Source organism: Zonotrichia leucophrys, chromosome 2 (genome assembly GCF_028769735.1).
Source record: "Zonotrichia leucophrys gambelii isolate GWCS_2022_RI chromosome 2, RI_Zleu_2.0, whole genome shotgun sequence".
NCBI classification, from domain to species: Eukaryota; Metazoa; Chordata; class Aves; order Passeriformes; family Passerellidae; genus Zonotrichia; species Zonotrichia leucophrys.
This window is the reverse complement of record NC_088171.1, coordinates 144,621,498-144,631,109: the sequence shown is the minus strand read 5'-3', so window position 1 is coordinate 144,631,109 and position 9,612 is coordinate 144,621,498. Positions and strand designations below refer to the sequence as shown.

At 41.8% G+C, this 9,612-nt stretch overlaps 1 long non-coding RNA gene across 1 annotated transcript; it reads left to right on the top strand.

Annotated features, from left to right (window-relative positions):
• Positions 1 to 5,863: 5,863 nt before the first annotated feature.
• LOC135443402 (uncharacterized) lies at positions 5,864 to 8,938 on the top strand. Its single transcript, XR_010439012.1, has 3 exons — positions 5,864 to 5,901; positions 8,390 to 8,465; positions 8,551 to 8,938. It is a non-coding gene; the product is annotated as an uncharacterized LOC135443402 (long non-coding RNA).
• The last annotated feature ends 674 nt before the right edge of the window (positions 8,939 to 9,612 follow it).

The window sequence follows — 9,612 nt, the reverse complement described above, 5'->3', positions numbered from 1 at the left end:
TGCTGAGGGAGTTGCTGATATTTGCATAGAGGCTTGTTAATAGTTACTGTGGGGCAGGTAAGGTGAAGCTTTCTAGCAATATTAAATGCTACCCTGTCTTTATAACTTCTCTGAGGTTCTAAGCTTGCATCTCTAATGAAACACAGCTCTTGATCTTCTTTCTTTATCTGCCACTCAGCTTCTGAGATGGTGGCAAAATAATGGACAAAGCATGGAATCATGGAGACGAGGGAGATTTCCTGAGGGTTCTTAATGCAGCTGCATCACTGACAGCTGAAAGGCAAAATAAAACCCCCATTAACCCAATCACATATAATGGACCTGTGCCTGTTTTCTAGTATCTGTATGCATGTAGTAGTGTAGACCCAGGAAGGAAGGAAGGAAGGTCATTACTCCTGCCTTACTTAGAGAAAATCGAGATATATGTTGAGATATATAATGGTGACATTGAAAATCTTCCAAAAATCAAGGACTAAGAAGTAGATGACAAGATGTTCAGGCTGTTTTGGAGAGTTGGTGAGATCTTCACAGTGGGACTTATATGGCACAAAGGCAGCTTCTCCACAGCCCGGCTGACTGCTGTGCAAAGAGACATCTGCCCAACAGACAGCCCTGCCCTCTGGCTTGGGTGGGCACTCTGCAGGGTGTGGGGAGAAAGGTCCATGTTGGAAATTATTCCCCCGAGCAGCACCACAGTACAAACCATTTCAACATCACCTATTACCTACTGCAGCTCTGTCTTTGGTGGCCTTTGTGAGGCCATCTCACGCTCTCAGCATTGTGAAAGCACAAACCTCACAGTTTCTCCAAACTCTCAGCTTTCCTCAGCCCAGGGGTGTAGGGGATACAGTATGGGTAAATGACGGTGGTATAGAATGTAATGTTATCCCCCAATGAGTTGCAGCTGAACCAATTACTAAAGATTAGGAGCAGGCCTGATCTTAACAGGCCACACCTGTAGCCAACAAGATCAAGTGGTATAAAAGAGCAGATTGGGGGAATCTGGAGTCAGATAGCTGCTGCAAGGATTAGGAACAGACAGTGCTGAGAGGAGCTGCCTGCAAGAGATATTGAGCAGGCATGAAACTCTGGCAGTATGGAATCCTTGCACTATAATGATAATAGAACTTTTGATATATAAGACAACACAAGGGACCTGCCATTTCCACAGCTCTCCCTCATTTGGGGTTTCCTGGCTCCTCATCAGAGGAGGAAGGGCACTGTGTGAGGGGAGCCTCCACCTATAAAAAATGTGAACATTTTAATATAACTTGCTTTTAGCCAGGGTGGAGCAGGAGCTCTCACTGCAGCCATCCTGGCTTTGGGAAAGGATGGATTGCTCTTGCTGCCTGCTCCTCACTGCAGCCATCCATGGCTTTGGGAAAGGATGGATTGCTCTTGCTGCCTGCTGTTCAGGAGCATCACTGTGGCCAATGCCTCTGCCTCAGACTGGCATGGAGGGCTTTGCTCTGAGCCCTGCAGCTCCATAGCCCAGGGATGCATCAGGGACAAGAGGGAAAGGGTTGCAGGAGAGGGATATTGCAGATCAAGGAGCTTCCCCTGAGCCCAAGACCCACCTGGCACTTGTGACAGCAATGATCTCATTCATCCCCAGGCTCTGCTCAGCCTCTGCCCCTGTTCATACTGACCAGACTGGGAGCAGCAGGCAGGAAGGTGGGTGGTGGCTGAGGGGAAAAATTAAGAAATGGCAAGCTGGGGTTTAAGAACAGTTAAGAGAAAATGTGGGGTCTTTGATATTTCAAAGTACAGTTCACAAGGAACCCACAAAACCACAGTTTTGAGGCAGATGCAGCACATCATAATCCTGTACAAATGCTGTAGCCTTTCTGAAGTGCAGAGATAATTTAGAAGGAAGGTATACTAAGTGTCCTGGCATTGCTGTTTTTAACAGCTGTGAAAGCCTCTTTGCATCTCTTCAAAAATTTGCTGCTTATATGGGAAAACTGACTAAGCGGCCTTTTGTTTTCAGGCAAGCTCTGTGGTGGCTGTGAGGCAAATAGCAAACACCACCTCCACATGCTAGGCTACAAAAATGCTAATATCTTAGCTTATCCATGTCCAAAATTCCATGGTCCCTAGTACCATAAAGGCTGTAGACTGCAAGGATGTGACAGCTGAGATCTGCTAAGTTTTAAGTGCCAGAGTCCACAACTTTCCACTAACAGCCCTAAACAAATATATACATCCCTTTCCTTCTGTGCATGCCATGCAGACTGACTGCTGGCCAGGAATCATCCTCCTGCACAGTGGGCTTCAGCTCCAGGCACCAAGAACTTCCCTCAGTTTTCAGGGAAATTATAACAGGAAAAGGAAATGAATACCAAGCAGTAGTGGAAAGGTCTGAAGTAAGGAGAGTAATGGCAAGCTTTAAGTCAATTTACTGTTCTCTAAATTCCTAATCAAAAGGTTTTTTTGCAATGCACCAGCTAGGGTTTTTTTATGGCAGCTGCTGCTTTAACCCAAAGTGGGTTTTGATGTGAGGCTGAGCAGCAGACAGGTTGATAGGCTTCAAACTTTTAAAATTCTATTTATCTCACAAATAAAAAGAAGATGTTAGAAAGGAACTTGGGACAGGGAGAAGGACTTAAATCAACAACAGCCACCTAAAGAGTAAAGGATGGAGCCAACCTGGGTGCTAACTGATAAGAAGGACAGGAAGGGCAGAAGTGACTGGAGATCTTTGAAAATGAGGAAGGTAAACTTGGATATGCTCTAGGGAAGGAGGATGTGAGAGGAATGGCAAACCCAGAGTAGCACAGCAGGATGGTAGTTGCAGCATTAGTTGTGCTTTAAGCAATACTGGAGATACCATCAGGTCTGGATAAAAACCAGGCACAGGCAGCTCCCCACTCACAAAGCTCCTCACAGTGGTGCCACCAGACCCAACAGTGCCAGACTGAGCCCAGTGAGTGTTTGCAGTAACTGCACTGCTGATAAAAGCTCATTCTGAGCAAAGTAAACCACCTCAAAATGCCCAGACGAAACTGAATTTCTCTGGATCTCTTCCTGCACTCCTGTCTTGGCACAAGGCAGTGTTTTTAACAGCAGGCTGCAGACAGCCTCCAGCCAGATTCTCCTAAGGTAAGTGCCATGTCTAAAGGACAAGTAAATCATTTAATAAAGCTTCTTTCCAGAACTTGCATGGAAAAAGCTCTATGGAATTGTTAGGTTGGCACTTAAGGGACCTTTTCTTCATACACACTCCCCAGTCTCTTAACAGACTCCAATGCCCTCCTTTATTAATAGAGAATTAAATTCTGACTTCACTTGGGCTTTCAGGTTTGGGGTTTTACTTTTGGTTTATTGGTTGGATTTGTTTGTTTGTTTGTTTGTTTCCCTCCTGGTGAGGACAAAGAGCAGCATGTTCAGTATAAAAGAGAAAAAAAAAATGCACTTCGTAACTATACATGAGAAAGGAGAACTTGCCCCTCACAGCACATCATTGCCAAGGGAGTTAATACTGCTGATTCATTTTCAGGGCTGTTTTACTGATGTGGGAGTCATACAAGAAGAAATAAACTAAAAAAAAAAGCCCTACAGATTAAAAAAATTGTTTTGCTGTTTACTCTTGGATACTTTGTACATCATTTTGGGGTTTTTATTTTGCTTATGTGGATGATGATCTATCATCTCCCCATTTTAAAAAGTAAGCTCTTTAAAGATACTCTGTGTAATGTGTTTAATAACACTTTGTTTCAGGCAGGTTTCTTTGAGTCTATTTACTTACTGAGAAGACTAATAGCCCCTTTCAGACCTTGAAACCACATAATTTTAGCAGTGTAACTTAATGTTTTAGCAGGAAACTGTATAGTTGCTCTGGGAGTGAGTAAAGGTCCCTCTGCCTGTCAGGGTTTGTCCAGTCCTTGTGCTTGACCTTCCCCAGGGCAGCCTCTAATCTGTTTTCAACAATCCCAATTTTTTTTTTTCTGCTTTATCCACCTAGATTTGGAAGCAACGTGCACATTTATGGATATGCTTGCCAGCTTCACACTGAAGGTTGTTTTCTTTGTTTTCTTTGACTTTATCTGAAGGAGAAAATCCCAGGGCAAAACCTTTACTACAAAGCACATCCTGAGCTATGAAGGTGACCTTTCTCTTTGCTTTTTCTGGAATTTTTTTAAACTCATGCAGAGTCATCAGATGTTTGTCTTGACTCTTTTTTTTTTCCAGTTTAAAAAAGTAAAGGAAACACATTATTTGTTTCTTCACTTTCCTTTCTCTTGTATGACTACATAGTATCCACTTATACTGAAAACCTTATGGCACTGAGACCCTGACCAGTACCCTAGGCAGGAACTGGGTGTTGAAAATGTGTTACAACAAGGTAGATTTTTAAAAAAACAAAACAGGAATATGAGCTCTGAAAGAGTGAAATGCATTTTTCCTTCTGGGTTTTACTATTGCTTTAGGCAAGTCACTTGGCACTGACCATTTATGGTTAGATAGTATTTTTTTATTTTACTGGTATCATATTTTAGGGAGCAGGTTTTCCTAAGAAACACTTTAATTAAGAAACAAATAGAAACCAAAGTCTCATTTTATTGAATATGACAGGTCCACAGCATGTAGTCTAATAAAATCCAGACCTCATGCAGAACATGTGAGCTCTGCCAGTCTCTGTCTCCCAGAGAATTTAATGAGGTCTCCAACTGTTTATTGCACCAAAACACATTCCAACTCCTCTTCTTCAAGCCAAATACTTTTACTGGTTTCCAGATTTTTTCAGATTAAAAATACTCACCTGAGAAACTTCTTTCAGTTTAAAGCTGACAAAAGCTGCTTTTTCTATGACAGACCATAATCCACAGCTAAGAAGCAGCCAGGCTCTATGGGTCAAACAAATAAGAACCCTGATCATATTAAGTTCAGAAATCTCCAGTTATACCAGACATATGGATTTGTCCTCTAATTATTTGTTTGACTTTTTAAAATACTATTAAAAAACAGAAGGAAAGAAGCAGTGAAAAGAGAGATTTTTGAGATTCTGCATAACTGTTACTGAAAAAGATTATTATTTAATGAGATCATTCTGTCAGCTTACCATGTCTTGACCTATGCTTAAGTTCTTTTAGTGTGACTGGAAAATAAAAATACAGTTTCACATTCCTTGAATGTCATACTGCAACGTCTAAGGAAAGTCCAGAGGCAACTTCTCAGGCTGGAAGCATCCAAAGCCTTTTAACCAGGAGCTGGGAGGAAGAAAGGCTTCACCCTCTCCACAGTGTGCTGCAGAGTGTGTGCCCCAGGTGATGCCAGTAGGGAAGGCTGCATCTTCCTTGCACACTTCTGTCAACCATTCTCTTTGTGGTTTCATGGGCTGGAAATGAAACTTCACATGGAAACCAGATTCAGCTTCTCTAAGTCCCAGAATGCCAGATATGGCCAGGTACTTGCATTGAGGTACAACATGCCTGGCTCCCACTTTTAGCATAAATTCCAAACTTTCCCTGCTCTGAAGTTCTTTCTCTGCAGTGCAGAGCACTTGTGCAGGCCTGCTGAACAAGCTGGTCAAATCCTGCAAGCTCCTCACTGTTTTTCCTGTAGCATTGGAGGTTGGTTTATAGGCCCTCAGTTCTGCTGATGTCCATTCATGAACCTGTCAGGGAGTGTAGCATTCACACTCTCTGAAAAAATCCCTTTGCCCAGGATTTTTCTCCTATGAAGCTGAGAAGCCTCAGAAAAAAAGAAAACAATTCTTATCTCATTTGCTTCTCCTGTGTTGTGCTCATGTGGAATGTGTTTGGAGATTGTTCACCCACAGGTGATTGTTTCATTGAATCCTGGTGTGAGTTGTTTTTGACTTATTGGCCAATTGGGGCCAAGCTGTGTTGAGACTCTGGAAAGAGTCACAAGTTTTCATTATTGTCTTTTTAGCATTCAGTAAGTATCTTTTCTGTATTCTTTAGTATAGTATAGTATTTTTTAATATAGTATTATAAATTAGTAGTTAGTAAATTAGTAATAAATTAGCCTTCTGAGAATATGGAGTCAGATTCATCATTCCTGCCTTCGTTGGGACATTCCCAACAAATACAATATGGGAGCACTGCTTGGTCCTTGGCCACCGACGCCCCAAGCTCTTGGGCTGTGGTCATTGGCAATGGCACTTTGTGCAGCATTGCTGATTTCACCTTGGGCTCTGAGAGCACTTGGAGGGAAGCTATTGGATTAAATCTGGCTATATAAAACTAGAAATATTTGTACAAGCTGATTCTACAAAAATGAAAACAGCAGAAATGTTTTTAGTAGGGAAAGAAAGAGAGGTGGCAAATCATATTTTCCAATTATGGACCTCATTTGCACTGGATGGATCTCTATGAAAAAGCATTGGACGTACATCAAGTGAGTTTAATTGTGCCTCTGCCATGGCCCAATGTGTTCCTTTTCCTTCCTTTCTTGATTACTCCCTTGTTCAACATGATTTCTAGTTTTCAATATGCAGCACCCCACATTTGAGCTATGTGCATTCATTAACCTTTCAACCTAGTCTTGGATTTTGGTTTGAATTTACATCTTTGGTTTTATTCTTTCTTTTCTCTTTCTCTGCTAGATTCTTTTCCTTCCTCCCCTTCCCCCTCCCTTCCATCTTGAACTAAAGAGAGAGTCAGATTTGGCTAAAAAGAGCACAAGTTTTAAAAAGTAACTCACTGTGCAAATGAACCCCTCAGACAAACCTTCCTCTGTTTTTCAGTGCATTTATTTCTTGGATGTTGTCAAGTAATTCTTTGCACTGCTATACCTTCCCTAAGGGTTTCCCCTTACAATGCTCCCTTATTTTTCTTTTCCTGCTGAAACCTCTATTTGTCTACTGGATGCAGAAGAACAGGCAGAATTTTATACCACTGCATTTTTCTTCAGACCAATACAAAGTGATACTTCTAATTGTGTCTCAGTCTCAATGTTTCAATCAGGTTTCCTCATCCAATAGTTGCTATCAGCTGTTCTTGCAGTTGAATGTCTCACTGGAGTGAGAGCTGCAGGAACATAATTGTCCTTGTCATCCTGTCTGACTTTGAATGCTTCACTGGCAATAAGGGACTAAAATTTCATTTGGACTTCATGCAGATACCTAATGATGCTGGTCCTCCCAGTCATACCCTTCTTCCCATTCACACATTTGAGGGCTTTTCTTTGTGTATTGTTTTTCACTTTTGTTCAGATGAAATCTCAATCATTGCTGTACCTGCTGTACTGAAACAGGATTTGCTGCAAATCTCAGTTCAGCAGAGGGGTCCTGACTCATGACTTTAGGAGACATCTCACCACTGACAATAGGTAACAGCTACATCACTTCTGGCAACTGAGTGAGTTCAGGGCACCTCCTCTTTAAAAGCACCTTTCCCTAAAAGCACCTCTTCCTGTGGGGAAGTGCTGTGGGCTAACTCCAGGTGGGTGCCTCCACTGAGCAAATCACATCAGCCTCTCAAATATTCCCCAAGTGTCTGAGAGTTCCTCTTCTGTTTGATATTGCTTTCCTGTTCCCTGATGTATGAGGTCAAGTTTCTGAGACTGAGTGTTGATGACTGTGAGGACTACCTGGGGCTGTTCCTTAAAGATGGGGAAGGGCAAGAAAGGAGACCAGGATTGGTTATGAGAGGATTACTGTTCAAATCTAGCTCCCTGTTTGAAAACTCCCTCCACAAACAACAAAACCCTCCAAAGAACATTTGGAAACCCGAAGGAGGAGCTGCGAAGATCAAGTTTTCAATCTGCAGAAATGCATTTATGCTCTTTATGTTTGTCATTTCTGCACTGAAATTTCCCTCTGGCTGGTGCAGTCTGGCCTGAAGTGATTTCAATCCATTGAGAAAAACTTTTCTTAATTTTCCTCTGCTCACTTTTTCTTCACTTCTAATGAATAATTCCTCTTCCAAGGGAAAAAAAAAAAAACAACAACTTTATATGCTGTCTTGTAACAATCTTCTTATCCTCTTATCACCTCCTGTGTGACCTTCGCTGTTGGAGTCTGCATCCATAAGTCAATGGGAGACACTTGCACATGGCAACTTGGCACTTACTTCTTGGAGCAAGACAATATCCTTGGAGAAAAATTCCAGCCAGAGCAAATGTTATGAGATATATATTAAATAGAGAGAGAAAAATATGTGGTAACTCTGTGTTTTTTGGTAGTTTGTAAAGAAGCCTTTTTCAAATGGTCTTGTGTTGGTAACATGAGAGGAGATGACCCCAGCTCCAGTACATTTGGATCACTGAATTAATTCCTGCTAAATGTAGGATCACAGCAAAACTGAAAACTTTTGTGTGTACAGTAACAGACAGTTTACTTGTCTGGTAAATCACCTCCACCAGAAAATAGCATGGCAAATCTGAATGAGAACTGAGCAGAGTCCCTATTGTTTCCTTTCAGCAGTGAAGAACATGGAAATGAGGTTGCTGAAGATTCAAACAAGCCTCAGAAATGCAAAATATCTCACCAAGGAGAGGTAAACCAAATTAAGATAATGATACTGGAATAAATAGCTTTCTCCTTTCTTCCTCCCATTTTTTTTTTCCTTTTAAATTTTGCAGGAGAAGAAACTTATTTTTAAATGTGTACACAAACTCCTACCTAATCACACATAGCTGTCACTCCAGAAAGAAGCAGGAGGCTGAGGATGGGACTCTGGGTGACATCAGCATGATGTGGTCAGACCTTTGTGGTGCCCAGGGCCAGGACCAGGGTGACAGGAACAGAGCAGCCCTATTGCTGCTGTTTGCACATGGAGCCATTCTGCCCCTTGGCTTCCTGGTTTTCTCTTACTCCTGGAGAAGGCAGAACCTACTGCTTGAATTTCAGCAGTTCCCCAAGCTTGCTCTGGGCCTTCTGAGCTCTTACTCTGAGAATATTTACTGTCTAGGGAAAGAAGAAATTTTATAGAGGTACAAAACTCTAGAGAACCAAGTGCAAAGAAGCAAAATAAAGCATATTTCAGATTTCTGTTATAGGCTGTGGCCTGTTATTTACAGTTCTGAGTACTAGATATTGCAGATTAGTTACTTTTAGATATTTTTTGCAGCTGAGTTGTATAAAATTAGACAACAGCCCTCCTCAATTGCTTTGGATGAAGGGTGTTTTCATTTGGGTTTTTTTTTAGAGAGAGAGAGCATATGCTTTTAAAACTGAAAGAAAATCTGCCTTTCTGCCTGAGGGTGTCAGCAGATATTTGAAATTCTCCTGGAAAAAAAAAAAAGAGCCTCTGTGTCTTTCTTAAATACAATCTGCACTTTCTGCTGTCTTCTGAAGGAAAGAACATTTCTGCACCAGGAATTATTTATCAACTGCTTTAAAATATTTGGCTGGGAGATCTGAAGGAACAGAAGGTTTTCTGGAGTCTTGTGCCACCTTGATTTGTGTTTTCTGACCACCAGTGGCCCCCACTTGACTTAAAATCCTTGCACCCTCACTTTACTGATAGCTTGCATAAGGTTTTTGCCATCAGTGGTAGTCTCCAGCAGCCCAGGCTGTATGTGAAATTTGAATATTATGAATTATCTGTTTGGATGCCTTTGGTCTTGAAAACTTCTCTTCTGAAAGATGATGTGATGGCAGTGGCCAGATGTATCAGGGGCTGAGCTTTCCAGACTGGGAGG